Source organism: Bombus pyrosoma, linkage group LG7, assembly GCF_014825855.1.
Source record: "Bombus pyrosoma isolate SC7728 linkage group LG7, ASM1482585v1, whole genome shotgun sequence".
In the NCBI taxonomy this organism is placed as follows: Eukaryota; Metazoa; Arthropoda; class Insecta; order Hymenoptera; family Apidae; genus Bombus; species Bombus pyrosoma.
Window position 1 is genome coordinate 13,467,586 of NC_057776.1, and position 11,963 is coordinate 13,479,548.

The 11,963-nt window shown below is 31.0% G+C and overlaps 1 long non-coding RNA gene across 1 annotated transcript; it reads right to left on the reverse strand.

Moving 5' to 3' along the window:
- Positions 1 to 2,492: 2,492 nt before the first annotated feature.
- LOC122568938 lies at positions 2,493 to 8,986 on the reverse strand. The gene is made up of 6 exons (XR_006317271.1): positions 8,930 to 8,986; positions 8,514 to 8,643; positions 7,786 to 7,821; positions 7,567 to 7,646; positions 7,158 to 7,252; positions 2,493 to 2,788 (listed from the first exon to the last, which is right to left on the reverse strand). It is a non-coding gene; the product is annotated as an uncharacterized LOC122568938 (long non-coding RNA).
- Between the last annotated feature and the right edge of the window lie 2,977 nt (positions 8,987 to 11,963).

Here is an 11,963-nt window from a genome sequence, read left to right on the forward strand (position 1 = left end):
GATTTAAGTTTCTTAATTTTAAAGTTGCTACTTCATTTCAATTAGTGACACAAATTTCTTATAAATCCTACATGCACCTTGTGCCAAACATTTTTGATTTGCAAAACCAAAATGCGTGAAGGAAGAATTGGACGAAAAATTAGATTCTCAACCGCACATATGTCATCAATTAATTACACGTGCCCTATGAATAACGTATTAGAATGTAATTTACAGCACTCCCGATACAAGTCCGCTATAAATCGTTATGCATATCAGGATGTATATCAGATGAGGCGTATTTTTGATTAGAAACCTTCCAGTACCGCGACGTCGCAGACGATATTCACGTCTATTCAGGGACGATACCTTACCGAATTATATTCTCACAATATTGTTACTTTCCCACCCATTTTTGTTATAATTATTAGATTAATTTAAAAAATCCGATTTGAACAAAGTCATTGCTCACAGTAAAAGTATCCTGTCAATACCTAAATATGCTGATAGCTATTTACTAATAATTATCTTCTCATATGGAAAGATCGTGATTATTCAGTGATATGCGTTTAGCTACGAAACTACAAAAATTCAAATTCCAAAAATCACAACTGTGATTAGAATCACTATTCTAATTCTGCGATTAAATATGATTCTCAAGCTCAGCAATAGAGGTCCACCACTTCCAAAGTCACACTATAAAACCAATAACCCTTAACTGAAGTATCATCTCGAACAGGAAGTCTTCACAGCTCCCTCTCCCTCTTTCTCTCTCGTCTCTCCTCTGTAACTGCACAATCAATGCACCAAACTTAGTCAGTCGATATCCACATTCAATAAACGAACTTTTTACACTGTATAGAGTCTTCATTAATCCAGCCTTTAATATGAAAACAAGACGAGCAGTATTCTTTTTTTAAGGACCAACGAGCATAGAAGGTTTCGTAATTCGAAACAGAGACAGCCACTATTTACGGCAAGCTCCGTTGGTCACGTATTGCGATTCAGTGGATGATGTCGGAACGATGACAAGCTATATAAGAAGGAAGCAAGAGAAAGCGAATGGCCACGAGGCAAAGAATGTCGCAGAGACGCTGTCTGGCTTTGTAATTGTCCGCCAGCCAGTAATTAAAGATCGAAGTACGCGGAGAAAGAATGCCGCCGCTCATTTTCTTGGAACGTCAAAGCATCAGATCGGTATTGTCGGAAAGGGTCGATTATTTCCGAAAGGTACACCGAATAGAAACATGGGATGAGAAGAGAAAGAACAGGATGAGCACGAAGAAAAATTATTAATCCCAGCTGGCAAATTTTAATTAAATGCCGCCATGGCGACAGAAACAATTTTTATTTCCTTTTCTTCTTCCATTATAATTCCCTTTCTTTCGATTGCTATGCATACTTGCTTCTTAAGAAACGTCCCAACGTTCTCCGTCACGTGCGATTAATTGAATATGACTTTCGTGGAAATTCCATTCATTGTTCGAGAAAATCTGGCTAGGTCGACGCCCATTGTTCCTAGATTACGACATTTATGACTCAGTTTTTCAGTTTTAAATTGGAGCGTGTTTTATTTGTGCGCTCTTTGGTATTTTAATCTTCGGTTTAAGTTAACTTAATTTTGGTTCTTTGCTATGTTTGCGAGTTCTTCTGATATCATCGCTTAGATGTGACTAATGTACTATGTTTGAAGGGCTCAGTAGAAAAATTGTTTCTTCGAGAGCATTTATTTTGCAAGAAAGAAACAAAAATTATAATGTCTATATTTATCTAGAAGAATTTGATAAATTTCTAAAGCTGCATATAATAATGCGTTGCAATATTTACAATCTCATTTGTGTTTATAATTTTCTCAACTCAAAGATATTTTCACTAATAGGTACCACTTTTCCACTGAGCATTTTGTATTAAATTTACTTTGGTACGAGATAATTTAATTACAGCCTTGTACAGGGTAGTCCTACACAAATAGAAAAATGACACACCTACATATCATCTTTCAAAATTAATCAAAATTAGTACTAATTTCGTATACACTTGAAACAATTAATTATCAAATTAAATTATCGATTATCAGTTATGTAATTAATCTGAGATTATGAGTTAAAAATCTATACATAATACTAACGTACGAAAATCAGTTTAATTGCAGTTTATTAATTTTGTTATGAAACACATGCAGGTATTATGTGAATATTATGAAACACACAAATAAATTAAATGCTTCGACAGGATTGGTAACGTTAGCAATTATCAATTAAATTAATAATTTACAGAACCCATATGATCGGAAATTTACGTTCCTTTAAAACAAGTAAAAAAATTGAAATCAGTTCACGCATGTGATATAATTAATTAAAAGGAAAATAAAAATAATCAAATCATATTCAAGATACTCGAAAAAAAGACACATTTTTCCAAATTTTCTTATACGAGAGTTTAAAGTTCATACCTATATTTCATAATAAAAATATTTAAAAGCAATAGTAGCTATATATATGTATATACTATTACAATCTTTGTATTATGCTGATAATTACAGTACCTATTCTTACGGAGATTTGGCAGTGAAACTTAATAACAGAGTAGCAATGAAGATTTGACGTAACGCACGCTATGATGAAATATTTTATCAAGTTCGTAAGTTGATTATGTTTCACATGTGTCTCGGTTAGGTAATTATGTAATATTCTATGTATATATATTTCACCTCTCATTACCAGTTCACTAATTATTATGGTACGAGCTCAATGCAAGAACGGATCTTCATTAACCGTGTGGATAAGAAAAGTCACGTTTTCCTCGGTTACTGAAATCAGAAGGATATTTATACATTTTAAAAACTTCTCTCGTATACCACGTTATTAAAAATCTTAGAGAAGAAACCAAGTTCATATAATTTTCTATTGCTATTGAATGTACATATGTGTCTTGTAAAATTATACGAAAATTTGTTACATTATATCATTTAAAAAAATTATATTTAATTAATATTTAATAATTAACAGCTTCTGAAATTGTCTTAACGAGCAGTTAATCCTTAAATATTCTAAAATCTAATTACGAAATTTGTATATAGAACAAAATACTATTGAGAAAAAATAGTTCTAAGAAATAATTTGATATCTACGGCTAAATTTTATATCAAAATCATTGTCGAAACATATATTCTTTGTAAATATAAAATATTATTTTACGGTACTCTTATTAGATTTCTTTTACCTTTCTTATACGTTCTTTGTATACTTTCCTTTCTTTTTGTTATGAAATAAATAATATATTTATATAATAAATGTCATCTTCATGGTTGCCCATTTTATTTCAAAATAAGTGTTGTATCTACTGTCATTGTGACACAATGCGTTTTGTCTAGACATAAGACAAAATTAAAAAAGAACGTTGATATGATTCAGGTATTGTCGAAATATATTTAGTTTATATCTTGGTTGATTAAAACGACTTGTCCAAATTTCGCGTTTTGTTCGTAATATGTAAACGTAAATATGTACGATGAAGAGATTTCTACTTCGTTTTCCTTTTTATTTACACAATAAGAATAAATTCAGCAGACTCTAACAATATTGGAACAAACACAATGAAATTCGATATATAGAGAGGCATTTAAACAGAAATTTCTCTTGTCAACAAGCTGTTGAAAGTTCAAAAAGGCTTCGTGAGTTTACCATGTACTTCACAGAATTTCATCAAATAATGACTAATTACGAAGGATTTTACGTATCATAGTTGGAAACAGCGAACTTATTGTTATAATCTGACATCCACAGCATCATTCACGAGCTCCTTTATACGAGGCCATGTAGAAACAATAGTTTGTAGAATTGGTTTGGAACAAGTAGTTAATTATTATATTACTGCATATGTGTAACTTTTTATAAAGAAATATTCTCTATTTTAGACAATTACTTATAGAATTTGATATAAATAATTCATATAAATTTAAATTACAAATGAATTGCATAGAATTAATTCATATAAAATAAGTCACTTCTTTTTCAAATATTTTATTTACATTTGTGTGGTACATAGTATGTAAATGCAATAATCTTGAAAAAGAAGTGGCCTGCTTTATATTATTTATGTTTTTACCATTTATCTTTTATTAGTTTATTTGAACACGACTTAATTAACTCTAGGCTAGCACTGAATTGATTTAACGTTGCAGTGTCACTGTAACAAATGACAAAATAATAATGTGCAAATATACTATTCTATCTTTTCAAAATGTTGCAGTATATTGAATAATGGTTTGAATGTAGAATATGGCAATAGTTTTCAGTGGTAGATTTCAAAATTCATACAGAATCTCTAAAAATATTATATACAAAATTTAATGTTGAAGCTTGCTGCAGTGAATGCTGCAGTCAGAGATAAAAATAGAGAATAAATATTTTATGACACTTCCCATATAACTTAATAGAAGTCCGTATTTCTAATTTCAGACACAAAATGCGTTTTAAAATTTGTATTACTTCTGCTTTAGTAGTTAAATGTCACAAAAGAAATATTCTTATAATACCTTTCTTCATTAAAAAATATTGCGTTTGTATAGTATTAATGTATCAATCCCTTTTACAATCTTTTTTTAATTTTAGAACGATGAAATGATAACTATAAAGGAAAAAATACATTATAAATAGAATTATAAACTAAACTGTGTGTTGTCAAAGAATAATAAATTTAGTACATTATAATTGTACCAATAAACGTGTATGAACATTAATATCTACATTACACGTAAATTAAAAACGTGTGATTGATGGTTTAATTCTATTATACCCTTCGCTTAAATATTTTCTTCATGAGAATTCTATTATTTTTTAAAGTTGATCTGAAAGGAAATCTGGTATCGGATATATATTATATGAAAGATATTAATTTAAATGTTTAACTAGTTTTTCTAGTAAGAATGTATTGTAGCAAGAGGACATAGATAACAGAGATTGCTTAAAACATTTCAACACCCATTCCAAAATGTAGAATCCATTACCAGATCTATATTTTAATTTATATTTAATATTTGTTAATAATTCTGCAATAAAGCATTTATAACAAAACTTTATATCATTTATATCAACTTTTTGCCATGTAACACTTTCTTATTTCCAGTTATAAATTATCGTTCTGTTAGGAAAGATTAGGAATATCCTTTATAATCAATAATTAGGCTACGTATTATAACTAATAATTAGACTACGCATATTTCTGCAAATTTTTATAGACACGACAATTAAAGAAATATAATTTAACTCGAGGCTCGTCTTACCTATTAAGAATTAAAACGACCATTCTACTTTGGATTTTTTATATATTTTTCTACATTGTGTGTATTTTCGTATCTTTAAATTTCGTATAAATGTATAAAAATACACAGCCCGTAATTATAATTAATAATAATAAATAATTGTTTGATATAAACTTATATCTTATCAACAGATAAACATTACTAGACTACTACTATACTACTACATTCGCGTAGAAAATAATGAAATAGCTAAGCTCCAGTCAGTTGTGATCAATACTAACCATTGTAATTCTATAATCAACGATATTCTAAATTTTCACGACACTGAATTAATGGTACTGCTTCTGGTCAGTATGAACACATACCTCTTACTCGAATTATGGAACTTAGTCGACTGAAGGAACATCCTACATTCTCTTTCGTATAATCGCATTGTTGTACCCCGGATTTCGATCGACATCTGAGATAGAATTCAGACCAGAAACAGAATTACGATTCGAACCTCGTTTGAATTTGGATTTCAACAAACGGAGACTATATCTATCTGATCCCCAGTTTCGCGATCTTAGAAATTGAACAAATATTCTTTTATAGAGATTTTCTAAATCTTTAAAATACAAATCATAAGAATTTTATGAGATAAAATGATAACTCTATCCTAACTACATCTCATGCATAGTATTTTCATGCTCTACGAAAAGAATCATGATTTGTTCATGATCATGGACCAGAATGTACATCAACCGAAACACGAATTACTACTACTAGTAGGGCTAGTACTAAAAGCGACCACAGTGACAAAGTAGCAAAAATGACTTCCCATTCTCTGGTTGATCCAGAGAATGGAAAACCATTAGTAGGTAGTTGCCCTCTTCTATGGCAATTTGCTGGGCCTCTTCAGCTTAAAGTCTTTTCTTTCTTCGGGCGCGATGCCCGCTGAAACTTAAACCTAGGTTCGAGATTCTTTAATCGCAAAAAAAGGAAAAAAGGAAAAGAAAAGAATATCGCTAAAACACACCACTCGAGTACATACGGTGGCTATAAAAAATATTTATATACCCTTTTTTTTCAATGAAGTATTTTTTTTAGGAGATACTACATTTCATTTTCATAGTATCGTTTGTAATGGTTTATGAAAGCATTACTAAATGACATAAAATTTAATATATTTGAACTTAATTAGTAGATATATAAATGCTATAATGAACACAGTGCTGTACAAACACTTTCTGTAGCCATCGTATATACGAGTAACGACCATAGCAACCGTTATCCATAGTACAAAATACCAAACGATACCTATTCATTTCGAAACCCATCTCGCAACTATGACACAATGGCGACTGAAAAAGTTGCTAAATTTGAAAAATGGTTAGACAGAACCAGGAACGAGTGACATTTACTGGTCTTCATTGGTATTTTCCCAGTTTCACTATCGATTCTATACATTATAGATCCAGAGTCAAATTGCCAAGTCAGAAAACGCACCTACTTAATTAGAAACTGTGTTAATTTAGTACTCTGTCCTACTTACTTATAATTAACAATTACAACAGAAAGTACGAGTATGTTATCTGCCTACCTAGTCTTATATTTAAAAAATACTATAAGACAAACACACCAACACATTCGCTCTATGGTTCTCAGGAATACCACCAGAGTTTCAAAAGCCTATATTAGAGAGGACGCATCTAATACTAGAACTCAGCATACTATTTTTACATTTTAATTTACATACCATTTTTCTAAAATCAACTGACTACGGCTAGCGTGTATATCTCAATTTTAATTATAATTTATAATCGTGTGTGAAATATATCTTCTTAATAGGTAATATTATTTGGAAGTATGGTCCTATAACACGATCGAAAGATTAAAAATGCATACGACTTATTATTAGATGCGGAGAACTTACCATAGGTGCTACAGTAGCCGAGAGAAAATCAACACCACGGTCATCATAAAGAAGGAATCACTGAATCCGAGGTAGAAGTGAAAATTGTGAGAAATCTGTAAACAAAGAAAAATGGAGCTCTATTTAGAAATTCAATAATAATAAAGATTCTCTGATAAATTTTAATAACAATAAAAATAATAATTCCAATCTAAAAATTTAAGATCAAGTGGTATAGAATCTAACGATTTCTACAGCATGTTAGAAGCTTTGATTCTATAGTTCAACGTTAAAATTTATAACTCTTTTACTTTAATAAAGGAAATTAAACATTTATCATATTTCAAATTATTTTTTAATTAATATCTAATAATCCAAGCAAAGTACAAAGAATGAAATAAATTGAGGTACGATGTACAAAAATACTTACTGTATATTTTTGGCGTTTGGAGAGGTTGAATCCACTTAAGAAAAGCACTGACTCTAATAATAAGAAGACGATACATTATACTAAAAAAGAAAAGGAACGTGTCTACTTGAATTACAATCGGCGAACAAACACTGACTCCAATTTCGCGTATGAACACTGATTAAATCTACAATACTTAAAATATTGAAAATATGTACAACAAACACTGATTCTACCTACCATGTTGCACATTACGCGATCACAAATATGTATTCACTAAAAATAAAATTGCGTTAGTATTAATATTTGAAATAGTACTAATATTTGAAATAAGCGTATTAATAACATTTTACTTCTCCTTTTTATATAGCGTTTATTTAGGAAAATGCTATTAAACATGCCAATTATTTTATTCATTCTTCGTGAAACATTAGCAAAAATGAAATTGTGAATGTTCGTTATTAGAATTTGAAATATGCTTTCTAACGCATATGTAATAAATTATTTCGTGTTTTATAAATAATCGACAATGTTATTGTCTTATTTCATAACGCCACGTCAAAGATGCGACTAACCTTAAAATTGAAACTTGTCGAACGTGTTCATCATTGCGACTCTTTCGTAATAATAATCAGAGGTTATTGGCGGAAATAAAGAGTGGCAATGTTAATCATATTTAAATGTTTTATTTGAAAGATCTCAAAAATTTCATAGATATATGTATAATGTAGACATAGACATATGTATATGTATAATAGCAATTAAGTGATTCATTTGATGATTTTGAAAAAAAGAAATAATTTTACATATATCCATACATCTACGTCTATAAACTATCATCTAAGTATTCCGAGTATAGAATTATTTGTCATTTATATCGTATATTAATCACACACTGTCAGTTATTCATTATTATATGCTAATTACGATGAAGTGATATAAATTGTACGTTATAAATGAATACATACATCTGTTTTCGTTCGTCGTAATAAGTGGAACATAATCAAATCTTCATTAAAAATCGTAAAATTAACACATGGCGTCTATATCGTAAACTCCTATTCCTTTAAGGCTATTCACGTCATCAACTAGCAATCTCTAGAAAAGATAACCAACAATTTAAAGTAATTACAACCAATTATATGTATTAAAATGAAGAAATAAACAATAACTTTGTGTCAAGAGCTGATAATACGTACAGGTTATCGATAACTCAAAGAATCAAATATAATATAAACAACAACAGAAGCAAAAAACTTCGGAAAACTATTTGTTTAACATTAGTATAAAGACATGTAATAAAACATTATATAAACACATAATAATCAAATAAAGTTAAGATAGCATAATTAAATGCTTACAAAATAACAATACGAGGTATTACCATGGTATTACGCAGTTAATAGGTTAATGCTGTATCTAAAACGAGGTTGGATGTTTGCACGCTATGATTTTCAATACGTTGTATAATGAAACCCCGTACGCCTCATAGGTTCGCCATGGAACTTGATAGGGAGGGGGCACGATCTTACACGAACAGGATTCGGGCGATGCCGTATAAAAGTCAACTGTCCTAACAAATATATACATAATATGTATTCAGTCGTAAACATACCACATACATACACATATATATAACGCATGTATAATGTATTCGCATATTTACATATCTATATTGCATGTATGTATGTTTGCGCGCGCTAGTTTAATTTGGTTGAATAAAATTGAATATTTTAATTACACAGGGTATTTCAGGATATAACAGCCAAACTTCATAAGTATACTCTGTGGGTATAATAAAGCAAAAATATTCTATGAATCTCGAAATCTTATACGTATATGTTCTACTTAATAAAGAAGAAGAATTAAAGAAAGTGTATTTTATTTTTCGTTCATAATTAGGTAATCATGTATCTGTGAACGAAAGTCTGCAAGGTATAAGCCTATAAATATCTATCTTTGTTACGACCGTTCGCGGAGAGACGCGATCGCGAGGAAAGCGCGCCAGCGGGAGGCGTAAATTCTCGCTACGATTCAGAAAATCGACGCCGCGAATTAATCGTTCCTCTGTGTCTGTTAAGATGACAGAGGTGGTTAGTTGAGATTAACACTGAATTAACAGAGTTAACAAAAATTATATATTTGACAATATATATATATATAAACAACAGGATAATGATGCGCCACAAATTATTTGACAGATGATACAGTGAATTTGGTGTAATGATTCGACTCGACTTTACAATGTGTTTTGTATTTGGACGACTTGTAATTCGTTGGAGACGTTTGCCCTTCGATGGGCCCTTTGTGTTTCATGGGAGACGATCCCCACCATGCTCGGGTCACGCCACCGATCACGCCACTGATCACGCCATGATCACGCGTGTCACCTTATGAGTGTTTGAAATAACGAAACGAATCGACGTTTCTCGAACTCGCTCTGTTTAATGTTGGCCGCTACATTGTATGTGTTGAGCTACTTGAGACGGTTCGCTCGCGATACTGCGATGCCACGAGCGACGGTTAGGAATAACGGCCTCTGGAAATCCACGTGGCGTAACAATCTTAATTAACTAAAATTAAAACATTCCATCTTTGTGATATCCACGAATGCCAATGTTTGAAATTATTGAAATAAAAGTATTTCCTGAGGCAAATGTATTAAGACCAGAAAAAGATACTTTTACATCCATATTTGTTTAACAAACATAAATATTAAGTGAAACAGATAATATTTAACTTACTAGGTGTGCTACTTCTAAATAATAAAAATGATTGTAATTCAATTAGAATATATATAATAATTAGAATATATCCTGTCAAAAATAAACAAGTGTTCGAATAGTTTCGAGTGGTATTTCTTATCGATTAATGGTTTTCACATATTATGATACGCTCTATGCATAGCAATAGAAACAACTTGTTTTACAATAACAGCTCAGAATCGTTCCAAGGTGGATCAACCATCGTTTCCTCAAGAGCACATTCTCCATCGGTTTTGCTTCCTTGGAGGATCCGTATGAAAGTTTCAAGAGCGACAGAAATAAAAACAAGTCGCACATCAGCTAATCCGGACAATGTTCTACCGCTGGTAAACTATTCAGGTCCGCCGCGAGCGGATTCTCGTGGCGTGAAACCCACTGAAACTATTCCTTCGCGTTACAACAAGCCAGCTGATGCACATCGAGTGTCGTGAAAATGAATTGATTATTCATGATTGTCTGTCTGGCTTTCGACGTCAGCAAGTCGGCTTACGCTGCTCTCTGTGACGAACGAAACATCCTTTCACGAACTTTCTTCCGTTTGTTCACCGCTAAAACACGCTTGAATCATGAATAATCTAATAATCTAGGCAAAGAGGTTCTAAGCTCCTCAACACCCGCGACTGACATCGTCACAGGCGAATTTCGTAGTCCGGATGAATGACAAGAAATAGGAACGTTTATTATGAAATTGTAGTATAAATTGTTTATGACCGAGGAATATTGATTTGCCATAGGAAATTATAAATTGAGGAAATAGTTGAATAATTATCTATTTAAAAATTTTTATGAAGCTAGACATGTTCTTTTAATACATAAATTTTCCCGAGTACTTTCATGCTTTCTATACACCTTGGACATATTTTAATCAGTTGAATTAAACTCGTAAAAGCTTTTAAAGCATTCAACTTCTGCTTGATCGGTTTTAAATCAATTTTTCCTGGTGCAATATCGCGTTCTGAATTGAATTTGTTGAAAGCAATATCATAATGCGATATGCGTTATGCACGAATTAACGAAGCTTTGAAAAACTGAATCAATTAACATGCAAATTTTTTACTAGTAAAATATTGCTGGTGGGGACATGAAGCTCGAAAGATGCATTTCTTTAAAAAACATATTTCACTATATCACGAAAAAACAAATTTTTTTAGAAATAATAATAGCGAAGAACATGTTTTTGTTTTACAATTTACAAATAATTTTCGTTCTAAAAATATTTCTATATCTATCATAGTTTATCTATTATAGACATCTAAGATATTTTCAGACAAATCCAATTCTGCATCGTAAAACTTTACGTACGTATGCACTGTATCTGAAATATTATAAAATATTTCTCTAAATTTTTATAATAATGATATGTAATATATATAACTATAAATACGTGGACATAGATCTGCGATGTACACAATAAACGTGTTAATAACGAAAGAACATTTTTGTTCTGGAAAACAAAAAGTAGCCAAAGGACATTTCCCAACGCTCTTATGAAGATTCTCTGCAAACATGCAAAATTTTCATAAAAATCGCTGTCCTCTAAAAAATTTTGTACGCAAGCATTTTTGACGGAATTATAACAAACTTCCGAATGTGTTCTTTATTAAAAAGGATGACTCACAAATTCTTTCGGCCTCTAAAGTAGTCTATCTTCGC